The sequence below is a fragment of the Nuphar pumila genome, chromosome 1 (assembly GCF_984573655.1).
Source record: "Nuphar pumila chromosome 1, dmNupPumi1.hap1.1, whole genome shotgun sequence".
Taxonomy (NCBI): Eukaryota; Viridiplantae; Streptophyta; class Magnoliopsida; order Nymphaeales; family Nymphaeaceae; genus Nuphar; species Nuphar pumila.
In genome coordinates, this window is record NC_143249.1 from 12,278,603 (window position 1) to 12,292,056 (window position 13,454).

Below are 13,454 nucleotides of genomic sequence, written 5' to 3' on the forward strand. Positions count from 1 at the left end.
TTGGTTCATGTAGTTCTTATCAGGTCTGGGTATGTTTTTTCTTATAATGAACCCAATTAGACTCGGACTCAGATCCCAATACCATACCCGAAAATCTGATCTAAGGCTGATTTCACCTGGGTCTGAACCAAACCCGACCCATTGACACCCTTATTTCACAAGGCCTCTCTTATATTATCATGTTTGTCATCTCTCTCTCGCTTGGCAATTGAAAAGAGAAAGTGGAGACATAAGGTTTTTTGGCTCTTTATTAAAAAAAGAAAGTACAAAAATGATATTGATAAGTAATCACTCATGGAGTTTTATGCTGTCAAGACAGAGAGCGACCTATGACAGTCAAAGCCAGCGTGGTTAGGTCGCTAATTTTGAATTGGTTTTTCGTGTAAATATAAAAATAATAATAATATAATATGCTTGCGTTCCCATCATTGTTGTGCTAAAAAAATGTTTAAAGGCCAACGCATTTTTTAAGACAATAGGGTTGTATAGCGTATCCACACTGAACAAACAAGTAGGATTGTTTTTTTTTAAGGCAAGCTGGGGTCAGGATTCCCCACCAGTTATTATTCAACTTACAACTGGGGTTTGAGAGAGGGTTTTGTGCCGAACACAAATTCGTGTGTTCCGGTGTGTATAAAAGAATATCTTGGGACCCACGATAATTAATATGCCAATATTGTCTACGATGACTTTATAATAAAATAACATATAAAAAAAGTAGATATGCTTTTGACGGAAATGTCCTCTCGTAAGATAGATATGTGTTGAACGAAAATGTCCTCTCGCTCCCCGTATATAGATTTGCGCGTTCCGCCTTTGTTTTTAGCTTGTGTTACAATACATGACCACCTTCTTATTCCTGCCTTGTGTTAGATAGAACTTTTCCGGGTTTGTTCCTACCTCGTGGAGATAACTATAAATCGAACGACTGGTTTGATCATTAGTGGGCATCATAGGGGAAATTTATCGACTATCTCTTTTTACAGTCTTCTCTCCTTCTTCATTTTCATTAGGTAGTATGGAAAAAAGCAACAAGTGTCATTAAAGCGTGGTGAGTACCTTTCCATGTCATTATGCTATTGTTGAAGAACGTATGTTGTCGTGAGTGTCATTAAGGCATTGTTTTGTTATTGCAAGTAGATTTTATCATTTCGACGGTTGAAAATTTGAAGATATTTGTAAGGCGATGGGATCTGTTGACAAGAATGCTTGGTTATAGATGCGAGCAAGGGCCTCTACCCCATCCAGTATTGTTTATTCACTCAGTATATGCAATGTAACGCAAATCGCAGTTGTAGTAACATGTGTATCGATTTGTGAGATATTGTTTTATTTGTTAATATCGATTTGTAATATATTATATTGAATTGTTGTATATCGATTTATAAGATATTATATATTTTCTAGTGTTGATTTGTGAGATATTGTTTTATTTGTTAATATCGATTTGTAATATATTATTCTGAATTGTCGTATATCGATTTGTAAGATATTATGTGTTTTCTAGTATCGATTTGTGAGATATTATTTTGCTTGTTAATATCGATTTGTAATATATTATGCTGAATTGTCGTATATCAATTTGTAAGATATTATGTGTTTTCTAGTGTCGATTTGTAAGATATTGTTTTATTTGTTAATATCGATTTATAATATATTATGTTGAATTGCCGTATATTGATTTGTAAGATATTATGTATTTTCTAGTGTCGATTTATGAGATACTGTTTTGTTTGTTAATATCGATTTGTAGTATATTATGTTGAATTGTCGTATATCGATTTGTGAGATATTATGCTGAATTGTCGTATACCGATTTATAATATATTATGTTGAATTGTCGTATATCAATTTATAAGATATTATATATTTTTTAGTGTCGATTTGTGAGATATGGTTTTGTTTATTATTATCGATTTGTAAGCTATTATGTTGTTGCTTTGATACTGTGATTCATTCAATCGTTTCTTTGACTTGCTTAACTAATCGGTAGTCGTTGTTATATGCATCCTGAATAAATCGTAGTAAACGTATGTGCTGGCTAATGCAAATTAATATTGTGCTCATGACAGTGTTGAGCATATCAACTAGTTGCAGTGAAGATGATGTATCTCAATCATTGGAAAGTCATGAAGCAATGGACATCTGTACTATCGACGCACCTGAAGAAGTGAATATGTGTATTAATGATGCACATGATAAGAAAGTTGCAGGCATTAGATTCACTCTTGACTTGAATGTTCCAGCAGAAGAAATGCAATTCGATAATAAGGTAGACGATCATGACAGTGTACTTGACAAAGGTGCAGGCACCTCAAGTCTATATGATATTACACTTGACTATGTTCTTGTAGAGGGAATACAGTTTAATAATGATGAAGCGACATACAAATTTTATAATGATTATGCCTTAAAACTTGGCTTTAGTGTTAGAAAGTATTCTTGGGCAAAAAATGCACATGGTGTCGTGGTGAGAGAGACATATGTTTGTTCTAAACAAGGTTAGAAGAAGTCAAATAGAAATTCAACAAGGAGCAAGCCAGATTCAAGATGTGGCTGTCCAGCGAGAATGATGTTAAGAAGACTTTCGAATGAGAAATATGTAGTCCGTACTTTAATCAATGATCATAACTATGAATTAGCCACTTCATTTATGACTCCTATGTTAAGGTCACATCGTAAAATAACTGAAGCACATGCTGTAATTATTGAAATAGCTGATAGCGTCAGCATTGCACCAAGAAAGACATATAATTTGTGTGCACACATAGATGGTGGTCACGAGAATGTACCATTCACTCCTATGGATCTAAGAAACCACTTGAGAAGGAAGAGATCAGACAACATAAAGAATGGAGGAATATGTTCTTTGGTTGATTACCTACAAAAGAATTCAAGCAATGATCGTGGTTTCTTTAGTGCAATGCAACTGGATGAAGATGAGTATGCTGTGAATATGTTTTGGGCAGATTCAAAGTCAAGAGTAGATTATGAATGCTTCAATGATGTGCTTGTTTTTTATACGACAGTGAAGTTTAATACGAAATAGTGGCCATTTGCGCAGTTTGTCAGAGTAAACCATCACTCACAAAGTTGCATATTAGGCAGCGTTTTTTTGTATGACCAGTCTAAGAAAACCTTTAAGTGATTGTTTAGAGTATTTACACAAGCAATGAATGGAAAGCACCCTGGAACTATACTTACAGATGCTAATCATGCAATTGTGGCTGCAGTGTCTCATGTATTTCCATATGCACATCATTGCCTATGTTTGTGGCATATCTTCAAAATGTAGCAAAGAACATATGACACATTTTTAATCAGAAGACAATGTTTATTAAAAAGTTCAGAAAGTGTGTACTTGAGAGCATAGACGATGTCACCTTTATGTCTGATTGGAAGCAAATGATTCAGATGTACGACCTTGAAGACTGTGTGTGGTTACAACATTTATATGCAGACAAAGAGAAGTGGGCATTGGCATATGGAAGACAATACTTTTGTGCATGTATAATAAGCACACAAAGAGTTGAATCTATGCATGCCACACTAAAAAAAAACTTGTATTCATGTTTAACAATGTTTCGCTTCATGGAACAGTATGAATTATTTATAGACGGTCTTAAACAGAATGAGCTTGAACAAGATGTGAAATGCTTCAACGCCTGCCCTGTAACTTTGGACATACAAATATTGATGTGACCTGTAGATCTGTATACACTAACTGTATTTGAATGGACTAAGAAGGAGGTTATACAGGTCATGAATTGCGACACAGAAGGACATATGTAATATGAGAATATGCATAAAAACTATATTGTATGGGAGGACGAAGAGCATCCAAAAAGGAAAGAAACACATGTTACGTACAATATTGATAACGGAATAATTGAATGTATGTGCAAAATATTTGAATTCAAAGGTATTTTATGTCATCATGCATTAAAGGCACTTAATCAAGAGAAGATACAAGAAATATCTGAGTCATATATAATGCGAAGATGAACGAGACAAGCAAAGATTAAACTGCTGGATACAGATAATTTCAATCCATCTGATGTTGATGAGAAATGCCACATAGCCTCCCGTTACCAACAACTATATAGGTCACTTATGCATGTTGAAGATTCGACATCGAAAAGCGAAGAAGCCTATGTATGTATAAGAAAAGTGTCAAGAGAATTACTTGAAAAAATGCAATTAATTCACCATGAGTCTGTTGCAGCTCGTGAAGACCAATCTAAGAAAACATGATCGAACAACATAGGTGAAAATCAAGCTTCCCTTGACCCTTGTGAGAAGTTGCGCTGAAGCGTAAATATCATCTTCGACAAGTCAGGAGTAAATATTGTAGATTATGATAGAAATATTCACCTAGCGAAGGGTATCAAAAGAAAACCTGCCATTGATTGCAGTCGTCAGAGAATAAAAGGTGCACTAGAATTGGCTGGCAAGAAAATGTCTAAAAAACAATCAACCCCTAAGCAAAAAAGCCCTTCGCATGAACATGTATGTAATACAGTATATTGCTTCCCATGTAAATTGTATTACATGCAACTTATTAATACCTAACTTGTGTAATTTTCAACATGCAGCAATACCCTACAAACGTGCACTACAACGTTGGAACCTGCAATCCTCCCGACCTGTTTGAGTGAAATGATGACATGAGTTTGAAAAGTCTTTTGGTATGTAACAATTTTGGGAGGATGTTTGCATTTCTTGTTGAACTTAATGTATTGCCTGATATTGTTCTGTTTTATGACCGACTCAATTCAATTCAAAAGTGAGCAACACAACACAGGAATCACGTGTGGATTCTTCAGCTACAAAATAGTTGTAGCATTTAATTTTCATTAGTGTAAATCGTTATAATGTTTAACATTCTATAATTCTTTGTTGTAATTCTATAATTCTTTGTTGTAAATCAATAATTCTTTGTTGTAATGTTATAATTCTTTATTGTAATTCTAAAATAGAAATCATACTATATATATCATAAAAAATTGATACTAGAAAACACATAATATCTTATCTTACAAATTGATATACAACAATTGAGCATAATATATTATAAATCGATACGACAATTCAACATAATAGCTTACAAATCGATATTAACAAACAAAATAATATTTTATAAAAATCGGTAGAAATGATTTATCCTATCGCGATTTACACAATGACTGATAAAAGGTGAAAAAGTGAAAGAAACAACAAATCGACATGATGTTTATTGATAGCAATATCTTAAATCGATTTGTAAGCTATTATGCTGAATTTCCGTATCGATTTGTAATATATTATGCGATATGTATATCGATTTGTAACATATTATGTGTTTGCTAGTATCGATTTGTAAGATATTTGTATTATGATATTGAAACATGTGTGTGCGGCATTTACATTATTATGCGATTGTGGTGGCGATTTGCGTATTCAAATCAAGATTTACGTTTCCATTCGCCTCCTCATTCTTCCTTTGCTTTTCTTCCCTGCCAGTTCAAAATTTTAAATCGATGTCCTGTTCTCAACGAGCAACTAAAAAATGATGCCAGCCGTCGTCTCAATCGATATAATATCCTATAAATTTATTGCAGACATCGTGTTAGGAAAAATATCTACAAATCGATGATAAAATATCATAAAAATTGAGAGAAAAATTCCTATTAATAGCTTAAAAATTAATATTAAGAATGAGCATACAAGATATTATGCAATATTATATCGATTATATAGCTTAGAAATCGATATTATGCAATATTATATCGATTTGTAAGATGTTATGTGTTTACTAGTGTCAATTAGCAAGATATTTGTATTATTATTTTGATTGTTGTGATTTGAGCGCTTGAGGTGGCGACTTGCGTATTCAATGTGAATTTTGTACACCTGGCACACACGTGTGCCAGGTGCGTAATTTTGGTTTTTAGATCAATGTGAATTTTGTACACAATCTTACAAAATTTGTATATACAGTCTATAAAATCTGTTACAAATATCTGTACACAAAAAAATTGTCATGTTCGAGAAATTGAATGTTGAACCAAAAATTGCTCTCTCTCTCTCTCAGCAGTAGAACGTAACCCTCTTCACGTTATCCTTGAGAACAAGTAGAAGTTTAGTCGACTTGCCTTTGTAAAATCATTGTAATGTTTAGTCGATTTGCCTTTGTTACGAAAATATTGTCATAGTATAACGCAAATTGATGATCAAATGGGTTTAGGGTTAAGGTTTAGGGTCAGGGTATAGGGTTTAGGTTTAGGTTTAGGTTTTAGGGTTAGGGTTTAAACTTAGGGTTTAGGGTTTAGTAATATATTAAGGGTTTAGGGTTTAACATTACGGTTTAGTACGATATTAAGGGTTTAGGGTTTAGGCATTAGGGTTTACGGTTTAGGGTTTAGGTTTAGGGTTTAGAGTTTAGGGTTAGGGTTTAGGTTTACGTTTAGGGTTTAGGTTTTAGGGTTAGGGTTAAGGTTTAGGGTTTAGGGTTTAGTAATATATTCAGGGTTTAGCGTTAGGTTTTAATAAGATATTAAGGGTTTAGGGTTTAGGTTTTAGGGTTTAGTAATATATTCAGGGTTTAGGGTTTAGGGTTTAGGTTTAGGTTTTAGGGTTTAGGTTTAGGGTTAAGGTTTATGTTTTAGGTTTAGGGTTTAGATTTTAGTAATATATTATGGGTTTAGGGTTAGGGTTTAGTAAGATATTAAGGGTTAGGGTATATGGTTAGGTATAGTAATATATTATGCGATATGTGTACTGATTTGTAAAATATTAAGTGCTTTCTAGTGTTGATTTGTTAGATATTTGTAGTCTGTAATTGAAACCTGTGGGTGATAAATCTACATTGTAGTGACATGAGGTAGCCATTTGCGTGTTCAAATCGTTGTTCATTTAGCGATTTCTATGGATATCGCTTCAAAGCTTCGTACCTGTAATTAAATAGTTATCACGTGAATCACTATCGTCAACAAGTATAAATCGCTATTTCATCAAACATATAAATCGTTCTTGCTTTAAACGTACAAATCGCTGCTTCAAACGTACAAATCGATGTAGAAATCACACCCTTCATAAGTACATATCGTTGTAACGTTTGGGCTTCAACAGTAAACGTCGTTCCATATCCCGCTCGTTGTCAAAAATCGATATGCTTTGTGAGACCTAGATTCCGATTGACGATTTATGCGATTTACGTAATGACGTATATGTCGGCCACAACTGACGATCATGACAAATAACATGAAGAATGATGTGCATGTAGATTTAATTTTGCATGGTCGGCAAGAAGAAATCTTTTTGCCTCATAAGTGCACGTAGTTTTCATTCTCCTCCTCCTTCCTTTGCTTTTTCTTCTCTTCATCATCCTTCTTCTTCTTCATCCTTAGTTCTTTCTCATCTTTCTTCGTTTGCTTTTCATCTTCAATATCTCATGGATCAGGCTCCGTATAATAAATATCCAACAATTTGTTCCTGTCTTTTTCATTCTCAATGTTCATTATATTTTGGTACTTTATATAACCCTCATATATATCGGATTGGCGGATTATTTCTCCAAGAGTCATCCCCTTCAACGATGAAGGCTTTCTTGTCTTATGAATTGTAATCATTTCTAACCTGCAAAACACATAAATTTAACCACATCATTATATGTTACAACCGCCTTCCCAAGTATATATATTATTACAAATTATCACATTCGTTACACAATCACCAACATTACAAGTCGTCACAATATTTAGCTTCATAAGTAAACATCGTAGTATGATTTATCAAAATTAAGTACAAATTAAGGTAACTTCATAATTACACATCGCTATTGCATCAAACATATAAATCGTTGTTGCTTCAAACATACAAATCATTATACAAATCACACCCTTCATAAGTATATATCGTTGTAACATTTTGGTTTCGTAAGTAAACATCGTAGTACGATTTAGTAAACTTAAGTACAAATCGTGGTAACTTCATAAATCATAAATACACATGTCTACTGCTTCAAACGTATAAATCGTTGCTGCATCGAACGTACAAATCGCTGCTTCAAACGTATAAATCATTGTAGAAATCAAACCCTTCATAAGTACATATTATTGTAAATCATAAATCGCTACCGCATTAAATATATCTGCTTTAAATGTATAAATCATGAATCATAAATCGTAAATAGCTACTGCTTGAAACGTATAAATCGTTGTTGCATCGAACAAATCGCTACTGCATTAAATGTATAAATCATTGTTAAATTCAAACTTACAAATCATTGTAAAAATTTAGCCCTCATATCGTTGTAATGTTTGGCCTTTATAAGAACAAATCGTGCTAACTATTTTTCGATGCCCAGAAGGTGGATACGTATAAATCAATTTGTTTCAGTATGAAAATAGGTATTATTTAGCATGAATAGTATAACCAGTTGTAAGATTTAGCATTCAGATTTACAAATCGATTTGTTTACATAACGAAACCTTACACAAAACTCACCGAAAGGACACAAGTTTCGCTAATCCGACAGTGGATGAGAAACACCTAGAAGATAGATGCAGTCGATGGTGGCAACGGTGCTCCGACTATATTTCGATGGCAGTAGACGATAAAAAGGGGTGCTCTGGAGGCAACAGATGATGACAAAGGGTGCTCCTGTGGCAGACGACGACAAAGGGTGGTCCCGCGGCAGCAAATGACGTCAAAGACTGTGTCGTCAAAGGGAGCTCCTGTTACAACATATGGTGCATCATCAAAGGGTAAGCCAGAACGTTTAGGGCGACATATTGCGAGGAACTCTTGTTAAAGCATAATCATTTACTCCTTAGGGCGAAAACGATGATGATTTTAACCCTTTCTCTCTTCTGACGGGAGGATATTTTTGTCCTTTACTCGAAACATCATTTTATGGCGCTAAAGGTGGGAAATGGTACTTAAGTTTTTGCAAACAAACCGAACTCCGATGCTAAGTGATGCCAACATACACAAGGAAACAAGCCCCACGTGCTTACATACGTGGTGCTCATTCAGACCCGAAAACATGCACCTGTGTGTTCGGGGGGAGGGGGGGGGGACATATAACCTGCTTGGGGGTTTGAACCTGTAAGTCCCACCACGAGACGTGCACTGACAGCTCCTACCAACCATGGGGAGAGCCAAGTAAGATTCTTTCCTTTTATTTTTTATTTTTGGAAAGACCAGCTGGGGTTAGGCGGACCCCTATCAGGACAACAGCCGCTACATGTAAGCTGTAACAGAAGTATTTGATCATCGGTTCTCCAGCTTGACACAGGACCCCACATAACACATGGGATACCACCTTGGTGCCAAGTAGGATTCTTGCCCAACAGATTCCCCTGGACTTTGCTAACGATCATTTTTTGGGCCTTACAAGTTTGTTACGATATCAAGCTAATTCGTCCTGAGCCATAGCTCACTGTTTTGTTTGGGAAAATATTGGCTACCCTTAAGTATAGCCTACCCTATGATAGAAGCAACCTGTTTCTTCATATTTTCTTCAACTTTTTTTTCTTTGCAAACATAGCCTACGAATATGATTTGTATGGTCTGTGTAGTCCAAAACAAATTTTATTTAATCTGGACGAGTTGTTTAGGCAGATTCTGTAAGGGCTACAAAAATTAACGATACGCCAAGCTGTCACTACTAAGAAAATCATATTTTTATGCCTAAGCTTGAAACTACCCAATCCAAAGTGCATTTCCTAATAATGGAACATGCTGAATGCATTCGTGGGGTCAAATTAGCCAAATAAATATCACACTTATGAGACTGAGAATACCGTGTTTTGTAGAATTGTTTTCTTAGTTTACCACTGAAAAGAAAGATGGGCATCTTCCCTAAAGGGGGGGGGGGGCGCGTAAAATCTGGGTTTTTCGCAAAAATACATCGATGGGTGTGCGTTTCTGCGGAGCCCACAATGCCAAAACAAACATGGCATCATGCAAATGCCTTGACGGGTGTGCCATTTTATACGCTGGACCCCCTTTTCTACCCAAACGGTTCCGTGGGGGTCCAATCCAGTTTCTGCGGCAGAGGAATCCATGGAAGGGGTGCTGCGGCATCCTATTCCGTGACAAGCAAACGCTCTTGTGAATAGCATGATTGAACCTTATGCGACCTACTGGATACTTTTATAACAAGATTTAAATCTGATGAGCGTACTGAGATGCACAGGTATTCAAATTTCAGGTTCGTCATGTGCACTACAATTCAACACAGTCACAATTGAAAAACAACGGGAAGAACGGTGCTTAAAGGAGCCTCTAGTTTGCTGAACTCATTCTGGAATTTGTCCAAACAAATAATCTACTATAGGCAAGGGACAATACCATAAAGGGACACGTCCTTTACCTAAATCTACATTTACACTTGGTTTGGCATCCTGGTATGTAACACAACAATCTGTACCAGCAAATATATCACTGGAGCACGTCCATATTTTGGACAATTTTCCAAATGCACATGAGTTGCCTTACTTTGATAAACTGCTGCACCAATCCAGGTAAAACAGTGTGTGTGTGTGTGTGCACGCGCTACACACTATGGGTGCATTTGAATCCATCAGATTTCAGATCCAAGGTTCTTGAGGTCCTTGAGATTAATGATATGAGGATCTCAAATCCATGGTTCCCGGCCAATATATATAATCACTATAGTAGGCACTTTTTAGAAGGATATATATAACAAGAGCAGAAAATCATTTTTGATTCCCCCAATTGAACACCAGAAAATCTAAGAGTGGTATCAAACCGATTGCAATGACTCTTAATAACTAGCAACTAGAATCAAGATTTGCATCTTTCAAACTTCAGGAGGATAACTGATCATTGATGGCTCAACAAGTCGAGTCTTAAGGAGCTAGTGCAGTAGATATCTCCCATATAGTGGGATCCTCACATTCAAACGATGAATACAACACCACCGACAAAATTCTCTCAGCTAAGAGGCTTATACAAGAAGAGCTTCATGACTGAACTAGGTTGCGATGAAAAATGGCACAAAGGCCATAGGTGTAAAGAAAAACAATTTGTTTATAATAAAGTACATGGTAGTTGAAGCTGAAGATAAAAGTAATAGGAGGGTATAGATAATCTAGAATCAACCTTTAAATAAAGCTAAGAATAAAGGGTAGGAAATGATAAGTTTATTAAGAAATTATATTACTGTAACAGGCAAATTAGGAAATGTAGATTTGAATGGGTAGGAATATTATAGGAGACATGAAGATAGATTATGATGCTAAAAAGTTAGGTTTGGTTATAGTAAGTATATTAATTGTCAAAAGTTGTGCTTAGGCTGGCTAGGCATACGGCCACCACCTAGGTCCACCACCTAGGCTTATGGGTTTAGGCAGTATGATCTTGTTTTTCTACCTGCCTAGGTTGTTCATGCCTAAGCTGCAAGGACATAATTGTTATGTTTTTTTAATTTTTTTTGTGTTCTTTCTTTAGCCTCAAAAGCTTTTTTATTTCTTTTTTACCTTATTTTTTTCTTATTCCTCCTCCTTTTACCCCTTCGTTTAGTGGTCAAAGTCAAAGCCTAGGCGCCGCTTAGGCGGCTTAGCCGAGGTAGTCTCTCAGTCTGATGCGCAATTGCACACACACATATATATATATTTTGTATAATTGTATATAATTATATATATTAACATATCATAAACATATATTATAAATTTACAATATTATGTATTTATATTATATATATATATGTACTTACTTCATATATAATCTATAAGTGTATGAATTATCTATTTGACTGTTTTTATGTAATATAATTGCTTTACAATATTTGACAACATATTATTTGCCTATTGCTTATTGTTGATTGATTCTATGTTTTATACATGCTTTTTATTAATTTTAGTAGTTTGTTTACATATTTTGTATGCTTTTTATTTATTTTTTGATATGGGATATCGCCTAGTCTACCTAAGCCCCGCCTAAGCCTTGCCTAATCTTTTTAAGGGCTCATCGCCTAAGCTTTGCTTAGTGCCTTTGACAACTAAGGTAAGTATCTCTCAATTTAAATTTGATATTATTAAGATAATAATTCTTTTTATATAAGAGAACTGTCTACTATAAAAGGTATGACACTCTTAATAAGTGAGAATAATATTGACAATCATTGGAGAATTAATCTCTCTCCCCGTATGTTAGCATCCAGACCTTGGTTCCTCTCCTTCTAACCATCCATCTCCTGTGTCGCACCCCCACCCGACCTAAAAATCACGGATTTCAGGCTATTTTGAGGATTTGGAGGGGGGTTGAATCTGGCATGGGCTCCACATATTGATCGGTGTGTCCATGGATCTCTGCACGAGATAGCATGGTATTCAAACATGTTCTAAGGTGTTTTAGCCAAAGATTCTTGGATTAATATGTTACAGCCTTGTAATGGCGGACAACATTCTGCTATTACATACATGCATATGCATGTACATATGGAATACATTATATGCATTGAGTGAGTACAGGGAGAGGTTGGTGTTAGGGTTGTACGATTCCTTTCAAGCTTAGTTTCTCCCTACTATTGAAAAGTATGTCACTGTCCTTAGGTGAAGATGGTTGGTACTTTGTTTCAGTAGTTGGCACATTTTTTTTTTATAAAAAAATAATTTCTATTATTAGTTACAAGCCTTTCTTAAATGAGCAAGGCACCAACCAACAGGCTCTTGCCACCACCACAAACAACCACCACCACAAGCAACCACTTTGCTAATCGTTGAGTCCCACGAACATGAACCAAAGAGTCAAATGCTTACAATGAGCCCAGCACATTTTTAGTATGCATGCCTAAGATGGTCCCCTGAGAACAACAACAACAACAACAACAACTACGCCTTCATCCCAAAACAATTGGGGTCAGCGATATGAACCAAAAAAGAAATTCATTTTGGGTCTTCCACATGAATCCTTTTCCTCCAATCATTTCTATCCAACGCCATGTCCTTGGTGAGGTTCAAAGCATTCATATCCTTTCCTATCATCTTCATCCAAGTCTTCCTAGGCCTACCCCGACCTCTTTTAACTAATATATTTTCCCATTTCTCCAACCTTCTAACTGGAGCATCATTAGGCCTTCGCCGAATATGTCCAAACCACCGTAAACGATTCTCTCGCATCTTATTTTCAATGGGTGCAACACCTACCTTCTTACGTATCTCTTCGTTCCGAATCTTATCTTTTATTGTATTTCCACACATCCATCTAAGCATCCGCATCTCAGCTACACTCATTTTTTGAATATGATGTCTCTTGGCAGCCCAACATTCCGTACCATATAGTAAAGCGGGTCTAATAGTCGTCCTATAAAACTTTCCCTTCAACCGCAATGGCATTCTACGATCGCACAGCACTCCAGTAGCACTTTTCCATTTCATCCACCCAACCTTTATCCTATGATTTACATCTCCATCAATTTCTCCATACTTTTGAATGATGGATCC